This window comes from Oryzias latipes, chromosome 14, assembly GCF_053564925.1.
Source record: "Oryzias latipes strain Hd-rR chromosome 14, Olatipes_Hd-rR_3.1".
NCBI classification, from domain to species: Eukaryota; Metazoa; Chordata; class Actinopteri; order Beloniformes; family Adrianichthyidae; genus Oryzias; species Oryzias latipes.
Genome location: NC_136250.1, coordinates 6436391 through 6450000, shown reverse-complemented (window position 1 = coordinate 6450000; position 13610 = coordinate 6436391). Strand labels below are relative to the sequence as shown.

Below are 13610 nucleotides of genomic sequence, written 5' to 3'. Positions count from 1 at the left end.
TTTAGGGAGTGGAGCTGAAGTCTTGCTTTTTGGTTTTGGGATTGTTAACTTCAGAAAATATTCTTATATGATTCACCACACATGTGCACAAAGGTAAAAAATACCTTGATGAGAAAGTCATGCTTGCATTTTTTCTTCATCACAAGACTGCAATCTCACTGAACAACCCTTAGGAAGTCGAAGTGCTACGTTCAATTTTTAAAAAGCACCTAAAGTGCTACATGGCAAAGTCACTGAGTCACAGGGCCAAGAACAGCATGGCTACTGCCAAAATTATTATTTTAAGTTGATAAGGTGATAAAAAAAAGCCTTCAGTAAGCTGGTACGGCAACCATTTCTGCCAACCTGCATTAAGGTTCCAGAGTAAGCAAAATGTTAAAAACCTAAACTTCTTTTTTGATCTGAAAAATTACGACATATCTATCTTTTTGCATTGAACAAAAATTACTGGGACGTTATTACCTTTTAAAAAGGTTTCACCTGTAAAGACATTCATCCTCTTTGGGTGTTTCTGTTATAATAATTGCTGGCATTTTGAAACGTAACTTTCTATTATACCGTGCAAAGCACCATGTAACAAACAGTCCACTCTTTGTGGAAAAAGGTGAACTAAAGTGAGAAAATAACAAGAATAAAGTACTAAAACAGATTGAATATTTATTTATTATGTATGTGACCATGGTATAAGTGGGATAATGGCCTTCGTGGAAGGATTCAGGTTTCTATGGCGTGTGTTAATTTCTGATAATGTTCCCTTCCTTTTATCAAATATAGACCTTGGACTTGTAGCACAGGCTGGTATATACTTTGAACAATAATATATATTTTATTTAGTAACATTACTGAGCAGTTTTCGGCTCAACACACACAAAAAAAATGTTCATCCATTCTTTAATTTTCCCTGACAAACCCCCGTTTTAAATTTGATCTCTCTTTTTTAGACGATCATTTAATTTACAGAAAGATAAAAGAAACAAAGAGTGTTAAAAATCTATTCAATGTAAATTATTCTTTAGATTTACTCCTCCACTGCGGTGATTGATGGAAAAGGTAATCACTGAAATAAAGCCTACTCGGATCATGACTAATAGGAAGCATGAGTGCAGCAGGGAGCACCAATTTATCAACACCCACAAATAACAAATGACACCACTTAATGTTAAGCAGGCCGCTTGCTGCTAGTCAAGCTCCGAAACCGTTTTAGGAAAAAGAGAAAAAGAGGATTTGGCAAAAGAAGACAGATTAATAATTTGGTTATTCACGCTGTTTATGGAGGGGTTTGAATTTTAAATGATGCTTTCTATTTTAGTCCTAGGAAGGACAGACTTTTCCACTTGATGCGCAGGTGTTCTGGATGTTTGTTTAGATGGAATCAACATCCTTTCAATCTGCATTCATTACCTTCAAATTGGAAGAGTGACAGGATGTAACTCTCAGCTCATCTGGATGGAAATTGAATAAAAAAGTTCTTGTGCAGCAAGTGAAAGCAATTCTGTGTGAAGATTTTGTTGAAGTGGGTCCAAAATATTATCATTGAAGCTTTTGATTTCACTGCTTCTATAAAAAAATTAAATGAAAAAACAACAATAGAAGGGTAGCAGATAAATGGAAATTTTGATGCAAATTGATGCACATTGCATCAAGCTTGAATGGTAAAAGCTGCACTCGGTCTGAATAAATATAAGCCTTCAAGCTGTTTTTTGTTTGTATCTTTACTGCATTCTAATGCATCTTAGCAGTATGGTCAGTCTGCTGTTACTACATAAATTAATTTGGCGCTATTTTATATGTGGTGCATAAAGGTTAACATTAAACCTAAAGACCCACTTACCGTATTTTCCGGACTATAAGTCGCCCTTTTTTTTATTGTTTGGCAAGGGGTGCAAATTATACTCCGAAGTGACTTATATTAGGAATAAATTGAAATAAATACATTGTTAACCCTCCAGTTATGTTCATTTGTGAGGAACAGAGATGATGTTCCTGGGTCAATTTGATGTATGAGGTATGTTAAGTGTTAAGAGTATGTTAAGTGACTCAGAGAATCAGCAAATTTTTTTTTACAGTTAAAAACATAATATTCTATTTTCCAATGATTTCATAGATTCAGAAATGCAATAAAAATGACAACTGTTTCTACAAATACAGGATGAAAACAGAGTATTAGTTGGCCAATGATGCTTCATGAAAGGAATAAATAAATAAGTATGAGAAAGAATTACTGTGAAATTATGAGATAAACATTCTGCTATGATTGTGTCATATGAGGTTGTGAAAGTTATTAGTTCTTGGTCTCAGATTTTGTCAAATAAATTTCCCGTCAAAATGCGACTTATAGTCCAGTGCGACTTATCTGTGTTTTTTTCTACTTTATAATGCATTTTTGGGCTGGTGCGACTTATACTCCGGAGCGACTTATAGTCCGGAAAATACGGTATATTTTTGGTGTTTTCAACATGTTCTTGTAGCTTTCTTTTCATGATAGAGGACATACATAAATAAAGATAATTAGGATAAACATTCCATTTCTGAGGATTTCTTTATTGGAAATCGTTGTGAGTCAGGAGCAGACAAAAAAAATTATTGTGAAAAATCCTGTAGCAGTGACTTAGGGGTCACAGATGGCGGGCCACAAGCTCCCTCTTCTGCTCCATTCTGATACATCAACTTGAAGACAAATGTATCCATTAATGTCTTCGTTTTCCTTGTCTGAGCTGGAACGTGGCCCAATCCTTTACTGCTGGATAGCTCCAACATTTTTGATGTTTGCCATTTTTGTTGCACTGGTAGTTGGGGTTGTAAGGGGCTGTAAGCTAGCGGCAGAGTGTGTAAAGAAAAAAAGGATAGTGGGAAATGAGGGCAGGCTTACTCCACGCCGACAGTCCCGCCCACAACAGAGGCAAATTTCTGGTGAACTCTTGCCACTCTGCAGAAACTTAATCCTAGAAAACAACACAACATTTTTTTTTTACTTGGTCCAAAAATTCCATAATCGTAATTAAAATACCACTGGGAAGGCTTTTAAAATAGACCAGTGGTACATAAACAAACTTTCCTTTTCAATCACAACATGGTTTTGCTACCCAAAATTGAAATATATTTATAAATAAAGATAATTGAGTTTTTACAGATTGAGTAGTTGGTTTCACATTTTGTAAAAGATTTGCTATTTTAAAGTGCTTATCTACTAAAAATAAAGACAAATTTGTAGTATTATACATAATTGGACCAATTATCCATTGTTGATATCCTTGCAACAATCATGTTTGGGTTTTTTTCACAAGGGACAGATACAGAATGTTTCTTCCTTTATATGTTGTCAAAATAACAAATATAATTATTTTACAATGCCATACCCTTTGTAAAAAGAAGTCACTCGCTGTAAATGGTTGAAAAGTTTGATTGGATGTTATAACTTTTACTTTTTCAAATTGTAATGAAAAAAACATAATAAGTAGCCCTGGGCCATAGCTAACCATTGAGAGCCTTTCTTGTGGTTCCTGACTGGAGAAATCCCTGAGGGTTCAATAATATTCCATCTCGTTCTCTTTGAGGCAGCAGCCTTTTACTGCACCCATGAGAGCAGGCGGTTGGAAAAGCTATAAACAGGATACTGGAAACCAATTGACACCTCCACCATATTTTCTCATCAACATAATAGTTTTGGAAATGACAAAAATGCATGTTTAGCAACCATTGATGTATTTTCATCATGCACAAACAATAGCTTGCCTTTGATTTAAGATAATTTAGGATTGGTTATTGTTTTTACAGCATCCTCTGTAGGGACTATGAATTATTAACAACAGCCTAAGTCTCAATTAGATGACATCTGCAGAGACTTGATGAGTCTCTCCAAACAAGTGGAAAGATAAATGGAAAGCGTGTAACAGGGGAGATGCACATTATATTTACACAGACTTGTCACTGGCTGTGGTGGTTGTGCGCAGGTTTAACCTCTTTCACGTGAGCAGATTTTGCCACTGGGTAAAGCCTTGGGTTCATTTCAACCCCTCCTAGAATCCTCGTAATGGAAACACTTGGATGTTGTCAGCAGCTGCTTTCAGTGAGTCAGAATTCAGCTGTTAATTCAGAAAATAAGTAGCTTTTCAGCCAACAATCCCTCTTAAGTTTATGGTTTCAAGAAAAACTGTGAAAATGAAAAAAAGGTATGGGTTTTCAAAGTTCATTTTTTTAAATCCTGTTGTTGAGTTTCAACCATAGAAACCTGCAATTTTATAAACATTGAGAATTTTTTGCGCGTTTGCACCAGAATTTTCTTAATTCTTATCTTATCAAATTGACAATAAACCTGTGTGTGATAAATAATGTCTTCATAAGAAGCACAATTGTTCATGGGATAAATGAATCCCAAGTCTTTGAGGCCTAAAGTGGTTTTTATTCAGAATTTGTATTTGGTTGTCTGGAATAGATAGTATGAAGGATCTAAACACGCAAGAAAAACTAGCAAATAAGAGGGTAAAAAAATAATATTTATACCATAGTCCGGTTGAATACTCTATTCTGATTGGCTGCAGGGCAGTGATTAGAAAGTGAAAATCAACGGTGATAATGCACGCCTAAAAAAAGAAGTTCTGGTTGCCTAAATGTTCTATATCACTCCACTGGCTTTTTTTAAATAAACTAGTTTCATCATCTGGACAAAAACAAGCTGTAAGAAGTGAATATTTTCTCTGAACTGATGTTTTATTTAACACATTGTGACAATCAACATATACGTGTATATCCATTTCCTTTGCCGCTGCAGTCGAGGTCGGTGCTGGCTAAGCACGTTGCCATGTTACTGTCACAATGCTGCACCACACAACAAGTAGTTTGCTTTTTGTGAACCAAACAAATAACAAGAATAAAGTACTAAAAACTGATTGAAATGTTTTTTTTTGGAGATGACCATGCTACAAGCGGGTTAATTGCCTTCGCCGAAGCAACCACTCTCTTGGGAATGAAAGGGACAAACCTGAACAGGGTACGCAAGGTCGTAGACAGCTCAGTGACCCCGTAAATTGAAAATCTTCATGCAGTTTTTTTTATACTAGTATGATGTGAGTGACGGTTCATAGCAAACTTTTCCACAACCACAAGTGTAAAGTAAGTGGGAAGTAGGTGAGACCTTGATTGGTCGCATGGATTTTTCATGTTTTCAAATCTCGCCCACTGCACAAGGATCCCATAAGTGCTGTTCACATGTGTGTACAGGTTTGGCCATTCTTTGTTTCTAGATGGTCCGTATGCACCAGTAAGGCTTTACTAATGATTAGAGTATGGCGTAAGGGGCACCGTACTGCAGTGCCACCTGTACCTCTTAAGTTTGTGCAACTTACATTGACCCTACAAATACTTCATGATACATGCGATTGTCAAGCGTGTGGTAAACACGCTTGACAATCGCATGTTCCATTCTCAACAGTGGCCCTACAAGCCTGGAAGGAACTGTAAGACACACCTGCACTCTACTTGAGATGCATCATGTACCAGCCATTCCTCTCTATGACCCTCCACAGACCTGGACCACCCAAAAAACTCACAGCACCTGTACAAGTCAACCCCTGTACCGGTGCATGTGACTATATTTTTAGGGGAAGTGTTTTATCTACTAAAACAAATCTGTCAAAGGCTTTTTCTGTAGATTCTGCTTTCCTACAAATATTCAAATCAAATTCCAATATTGTCGATAATTGACTAAATAGATTCATGTTCATCCAGATTAATTTTATTGTAGTAGCCTTTAACTCGACCTGGTTTATATTTTATGACCAAAGATGCTACACATCTTCTAGTGGCTTTCTCAATTCTAAAAGATAAACCATGTCCACTTGAGTGCTTTCTTGCCTACCACTTTGATGGTTGCCGATAATAGGTAAATAAACACAAACTGACAGTAGCCACAGAAGCCTTGCATTGCCTAAACTCCAGTCCTTTACCTCCATATTTATTTTTGTCTAGAGATAATTGAAAAAATGTTGCATTAGAACTGATGTGGACTTTTTTTTATCCCTCAAATCTCCTCCATGAATCCTCTGTTGCTCATGGAGCCACTCAGTATTCATCATTGTTTCATGTCAGACACCCTGTCACATATATTAAACAGGGGGAGAGGTATAATAATTTTTCCACTTTTAAAGTGCAGACAAAGACAAGAGTTGGCCAAATAGACAATAAAATGTTACAGTTTAAGACACTGTGAACTGATGCTTAATGGCCATGGTCAAAATTAACCCACGGACAAGCCAGCAGATACACAAATGATGAAATAAATTGCAAGTTTGTGTTATGAACATCAAAAATGTCTTTGAGTGTGGGCATTCTTGCTCTGCATATGACAGCAAAGCCGTCTTAAATCAGAAAGATGCATATTTAAACACAATCTTTCTAACTTTAAGTTCTCCTCTGAAAACTGATGGTTTTATTTATTCAGATTTTCATTTGGAGGAACTACAGCCTTCTGGGACCCAGCTGTTGCAATAGCAAGGCTAATTTAACCAAGCTATTTCTTTTTTCGGTTCTTTCTGACTTGCAAATTATCTCATTTTGTACCTAATTTATCTAAAAATTTTAATCTTAGCTCCTTATTTCCTTTCCTTGCATTCATTCTTCTTTTTCTTTTTCTATGTCCCCATTCTATAGTCCCGCTTTTGCAGTTTCTTCCAAGGAAGGAGCATTTCTCTGCTTCAAATAATTAATTTCCTCACAGCCTTACTTCCCTCACTTTAAGACTTGCTGCCAAACAGGAATATGCCTTAAATTCACCTGTCTGTTTAAGTGAAAGTGACAGTTAGAGGGGCTCACCACAAATCCTTCAGCAAGAAATATAGAAAAAATATGGTCCTGCAGGTTGAGAGGAAGTAAACAAGGCCATCCCTCTTATTTCCTATCATCTGTTCAAAATAGAGCATTTGTCATGTCTTTGGTGAGGTATTCTTTATTCATAGAGCATATAAATGTTTTATTTCCCAGCAGAAGTAAAAGAAGAACCCAGAGAAAAAATTATATGCTTGTATTTCATAGATCCAGATTAAGGGAGAAGTCGATGCCATCTCTCCAATTTCCATCTTTAAATGGTAAATTAATTCTTGTTATTGAAAGTCTTTCTCAGCTCAGCCCAGCTTACAACAGCACATTACACGGTGGGAGGAGGACCGCACTCGGAACATGACGGACTGTTTATCGGCAAGTCTGCTCCAAAAAAGATCACTAATTGCCTGCTTATGTACCGCGCTCACGTTCCTGTCTGTATGAGAAAAGCCAGGAGGGGAGATTCAAGCAGAAAGCCTTGTCTTTGGAAATTCACAGAGGCAGACTGTGGGACTCAGAGGAGGAGATAAAAAGAGGAGAAACAGACTCACAGAGCCAGTCAGAGGGGCTGGAGGGAGCTGGCATGCTTTTGACACTACCTAAATGTTCCTGATGTTGGGAATTATTCATCCCTGGTAACTGTTATGTGACTTTTGGCTTTTTGGTGCCCATGAGCTGCTTTGAGAGTCTGAGCTTTTGTAGCCAAGCTTTGCATTGGACCACTTTCTTGTCAAGGCCAGCAGCTGCACACAGACTTTGATAATGAATAAAGAATGAACACAGTTGTAGGCACAAAAAGTAGATGTACTCATTATAAAGGACGCGCGTGTGCACCTGCGCGGTTCTTAGGCTTGTCAGAGCTGCTATGTCTCAGCAGAAAGAAGAAAGGCTGAGTTAGCGATGCGATTTGTTGGATTGGAGCTGTAAGTCTCTGTGAGTCCAGTTGAGATTTCGTTCACGTTCAAAGGAAGAGGCTGTCTGACTAACTCTTCAGCAGCTGGTAGGCGTTGGTACTTACAGCAGTGCCGTTCTAGCTCTGTGAGAAGATGTCCATGCACAAATCTCTGTCTGTGTGTGTGTGTGTGTGTTTGTGTGTGTGTGGTTTTGGGAGTGTGATGTGACTTAGCTGTAGGCTTTCTGGGATTTCTAGAGCTTCTTGACGCTCAGAGAGGGAAAGAGAGGAGGCACAGAATCAAACAGCTCTGGGCTTTTATCCCAGAAAGAGGGACAGAGATAAAGAGCCAGTGACTGCAAACTGACTGCAAAATAGCAAATGTCCAGAAAGACAAAATCATGTTAACATTCATTTTTAACAGTTACAATTTCCCTCTTTTTTTAATTAAAAAAATTTACTGTCAATCGTTTTTCTTCAGTACCAGTAGGTAATCTGGATTTGAGGATCTTTTGATAATAAGCAGAAATGATGGCCATCAGTGACAGTTAAACTTGAAGTGGCTAGAATCCAATGCACACTGAAATAAATAAATGAACCAACCGATAAATAAAACAACATGATGTTGATTAATTCAGAAGTGGGAAAAAATTAGGTACTAAAACTCACCATAGATGGCTGTTGTTTCTTGGGAGCAAAATTTAGTGGTGAAGCAGTGGCTGGAGGGGAACCAATATAATACTGCTGGTGGTGCATCAGCAATTTCTTCCTTACTCATTGAAACTTCATCAAGCCCTCTCTGAAATACAACATCTTAATAAGACTTTGTTAACCCTTCAACACCAAAGATGTCCCCGGCGACACCTACATAACACGTGCTCTTTGACGTTCCGTAGCTCTTCAACCATTCACACGATCAACTTAAGTCAGCTGATTCTGACATGGAGAAATGGAGCTTTTCATATCGACTTTCCATAGATTTGCAACACATTACTATAAAGTGTTGCATAACGGTGCAAAGCTGCTTTTCTCTGCGGATCTGCATCGATTGAGTAAGTACTACACCACTGTGAAGTGAAGGCGCAAGGCTGCTTTTCTCCACTTCAGAGTCTGCTGGAATTACGTTTAAGGGTTGAAGAGTTACAGGAGTCAAAAGAATGTCAACACTGGAGCAAAAGCGTGGGTATTAAGGGGTTAAAGACAAGATGCTACACAATTCACAATTCCGGTAATCAGACATGGTAAAATTGACCCCCCAAAAAAACCCAAGGCAGCATTCATTGGGTCTATTATAATCCACTTCTTCCATGACCTGTTACCTGGGTTTAGGTGGGCTAAATTGGAACCGCCTGATTTAGAATGTTGAGGTATTTTTCAAAAAGTGGCTTTTTTGCAGTTCCTTTGTAGAAAAGCTGCTATGTGGTCCAGCAGTGCAGACTCTCTAAGCTTTAGTTTAGTGGAGGACCACAGTGCTAAATTGGGCAATGTTCCTGTTACCTGGAAACAGGTGATTGTCAGAAAGACAGTTCCTGATTGGTGTCCATGAAATTCTTTGTTTGGTTTTATTTTTCCCAAAATTTCCAACACCATGTGAGAAAATCAGGATGTTAGAAGGAAAGCTCCCTACAGTTAAATGACATTGGGTTGCATGGTTGGAGTCATATTTCTTTAGGCTCTCAGGTCAAGAAAAAAAAAGATATAACTGGTCTCCACCCAGCGGTACAGTTGATCGGGTGTTGGTGGGGAAACGATAGACAAACCTGGTCACTACACATACTCTGTATGTGGGTAGCCTACTTCTGCAAAATTAATTAATATTTGGTTTCAAAAACTAGTACAGTTGTACCTCTCTTAGAAATAAATACAAATGAGTGTTCATGTTATGCTGTTATCATATTCTTGAGTATTCCTATTAAAGTTCAATCGTTGTCAGATCAGTGATGTCAGATTCTCAAAGAAAGTAGCTCTGTTTATCCAATAAAGTTTTACTGATTGTCAATTTGGTCAAAGTTGAATGTTTTTTAAACGTGCAAGACGGCTTTAGGTTAGCATATCATGAAGTCAAACAGAGTGATCTGACTTTGTTTTCTTTGATATTGTTTACTCATTGTTAGACTCCATGCTTGTGGAAAAGCTTCCTTTCTCAGGTGTGTTGCCCTCTCAGTATCAGTTCAGTGTCAAATGCCTAAATACAGGCTTCAGTTTCTCGTCTGCCTCTGATCGCATGCTGTAATGAGGTCATTAGATCCTGCTAATAGCTTGTAGGGTCAGTCAACCAAAAGAAAAGCTAAGGGGATCAACTTGCACTCAGCCAAACCGGCCCTTCGTCCAATTACTAGTTGGGAGTACCGGAGCGTTTTTACCTGGATTACTCACCTTGCCCTGTTATCCTCGTTACTCCGTTTCATTTAGACGTCTTTTTCCCACAGCATTGAGGATCTAACTTGTTGCTCTGTTTGCTTTTAGCCCAAGTTTTTTCATTAACTGTCCATAAAATGCTAATTTGCGCAAACAAAATACAAATGTACGGACAAAATGTCAATCTGAGGAAACACTTTTGTGATTGGTCTGTTACAATTAAACCACATCCTTCTTAATTGAAAACTATGTAAAGTCACATCTATTTTCTCATTACAATGGATCCATATTATTTATAACGTACAGTCCTTTCTAAAATTCAAAGTGACAGTTAAAATGTAAAGGTTAGACGGTAATCAGTTAAAACAGAGCAAACAAGTCACCTAATAAGTTTGACAGCACCTACTTTTTAGTGTTGTCGCATTTATGTTTTGTTTGCCTCACTTTACTCTTTATTTCAAACCCCATCCAGATCTACTAAAATAGTCCAACTTAAAGATATGAATGGTTGCAGATGGCAGGAGTTTCAGCTGACCAAGTTTTTCCCCACAGCCCTGCTGTGACCAGCAGACCTGCCGGAGTCCCATCTGTTTTTAGGCTCCAGTAGATTCTGCAGTGTTAATATCCCGGCTGATACACACATGACAACCTGCTAACAATGAATGACGTATTGTTTTCTATTCTCTTCAAAGTCCCACTCCAATAATCTTTTTAATTATGATTAACCCTTGGGCTATCCTAGGCACTTTAACATTGGGAGTTGGGTCATCTAGACCCACTAGACAGTGCTCTGAACCTTTTTTCTTCAATGATTTGTGATCTTCACTGGTGTCCATGGATTACATGAAATCTTTCCACCTTTATCCACCTTTGTCATGGTAGGGAGAACACGTCAATGGAAGGGTGGGCTCATCTAAGATAGCACGAGGGTTATGCTGCTTTTAGCCAGAATCCGAAAAACTTGTGACATAGTTTCTGCAAAGCTGCAGGAGTTCATTAGAAATTCACCTTTTGAGTTGTGGGCGGGATTGTTGGTGCACAGTAAGCCTCTCCTCGTTTCCCAGGGGTTAAGCATCACATTTTAAACGCTAACTTTCAAATAATGGCTACATTGATGAATTGCAGCATTGTGTCATTATTCTACTCTTGAGGTTTTCTCCAGTCATCTAAAAATGTGTTGCTTATAAATAGCTGTCACGCACAAAAAAATGCCCTACCTCAGTGAAAGTAGTAAAAATTGTTAACAATTGATACAATGTTTGTACTGGAATTCTTTTCCTTGTGTAGTAAAATCAGATTGTTTCAATAAAAAATGTCTTAGAATCTTCTTTAAAATAGTATGTAAAAACCCTTAGGAGTAAGGAATTTGAGTCAAAATTGCCATCACTGCTCTTAGCAGCACAGCTCCCCCTCTCTACGTCCAGTTGTCTCAGCCTCTCCTGGTCCTGTGGCTTCACAATGACAGCATGGCCTTTCGCTGTGAATGAGGCTACCTTGTTTTCCCTTACCGCCTGCTTTTTTAGTAGTGACACTTGCCCCTCCTGTCCCCTTTAGTGCCGTCCTTTGAGGCGGATGTCAGCTAATTAAGGGTTACACAGCTGACCTTTCTCAACCCCTCCTCTGCCTGTGCCAGTCAAGCTGCCAGAGCACCTGAGAGCCAAGCGCCATGCTGCAGCTTGACCTTGTCTGCAAGAACGCACAGCGCAAAACAAATATTCATACGCTGGTGCCTGTTGCCTTTGATATGATAAACACTGCTGGGATCCCAAGAGGCAGCTGCAGCAATAATTAAGAAAAAACACCAACGCTAAGGATGCAGGCATTGGACCAAACTACGTGGTGTCCATTTTATTTAATCAATGCTTGCCTTATTTCTTTTTTAACCCAACTCCAATGATCTGAGTCCAAACCAAATTACATCCAAATGACCACAAGTGAAACTGTTTTATAATGACATTTTATGTTTGCATCTTTGTTAATGGAAACACAATCTGAAATGGGTTTTGATTATGGATTTCTGCCTCCTGCTTAAATGTTCTTCAAGACCTTTAGGAAGAAGACGCTGAAAATACAGTGCACCCCGTAAGCTTTGATCGTCTTTATTCTCGTTTCCTAAACAATGGATAAATGACCATGAGACTACAATGATGTCAAAAATGGTTCTCATTTGTTTGGAAACTACAGACCTGTGCATGACATAAAAAAAAAGTATTGGTTCCTTAAATTAACATTTTGTGTATTCTAGCATTTTGTGGATATAAATTAGCCTTTTCTTAGCATTTGTGGGTTCAAATAACTTTTTTAAGCACACAAATTAGTATTGTGTGCACACAATATACCATTTTGTGAGCACAACATGCTAACTGTGCACAGAAACTAGTACTTTGTGGACACAAATCTTTCCTCAGTATTTATTGGGAACAAATTGACATTTTCATGGCACAAACTAGTATTTTGTGTGCACAAAATGCTAATTTGTGTGGAAAAATTAGTGTTTTGTGGCCACAATGACCATTTTTGGCACGCAAATTAATATGTTTTGGTTACAAATTAGTAGTAGGAGTTGAGGAATTAATTTAGTAGTAATTTTTGTGCACACATTGCTATAACTTGGGCTCACAAAATACTAATTTGTGCCCACAAAAAGTTATTTTGTGCCCCAAAATGCTGATAAAATGTTAATTTGTGCTATATAAATTTGTGCACACAAAAGGATAATCTTATTATATTATGTCCAGGGCTCTGTAGGAAACAGCATGCTGTATGTTATAGAAAGAAGGATGTCAGCACATGAGATACAGGAAACCGAGTGTCACAATGAATGTCATTGTCTACAACAATAGGAGCAGACTTTGCCCAGAGCAGATAAAAATAAAGGGAAATTAGGAGAAAAAAGGAGAAAAATGGCGTTTTGAGTACAAAGGAGCACATGGGATATCATGTGGCCACGAACAGTTCTTTGAAGTGACTCACTGCTATCAAGGATATGTGGGTGTTGGCAGCGGTTTTGTGCCACTATCTGAGAGTACACTCATTTCGTCGTCATTTTGTTTTTGTAGTTGATTTAGACAAAAGTGGTGAAGCTCTGTGATTGTCTGGCTCCCAAAAAAACAACTTTGAAAAGGCCAGTGTGTTCATATAAAGAAAAAATAAAATAATAGTTCAGACCATAAAAGATTATTTCCAGTCAGTAAGTAACTAAGCACATTTGTTTGTTTGTTTTATTAATTATATGTATTAAAGTTATTCTACTTTACTTCTGCTTGTATGTACTGTGTGTGTATGTACATGTGAGAAAACAGTTATTTGGATGTAGATGTAGAAAATGGTAACTGTAGTGCTATATACAAAAATAACATATCCTAAAAAAGTATATCTTTTTATTGTTATTTATAATTTTATTATCTGGCACATCAAAATATAAGCGATGCCGAGACCTGTTTAAAAAAAGGAGACTAAAGAAACGCTGTGACAGATGAGGAGGAAGCAGCCGATGCGTTGTTGACTTTGGAGCCTCAGTCAGCACCTGTTCTTCTTCTCAGGTGTC

The 13610-nt window shown here is 37.9% G+C and overlaps 1 protein-coding gene across 2 annotated transcripts in view; it reads left to right on the top strand.

Annotated features, from left to right (window-relative positions):
- Window positions 1-13610, top strand: part of stk32a (serine/threonine kinase 32A) — a 70354-nt gene that overhangs the window by 22420 nt on the left and 34324 nt on the right. The window lies entirely within an intron of this gene.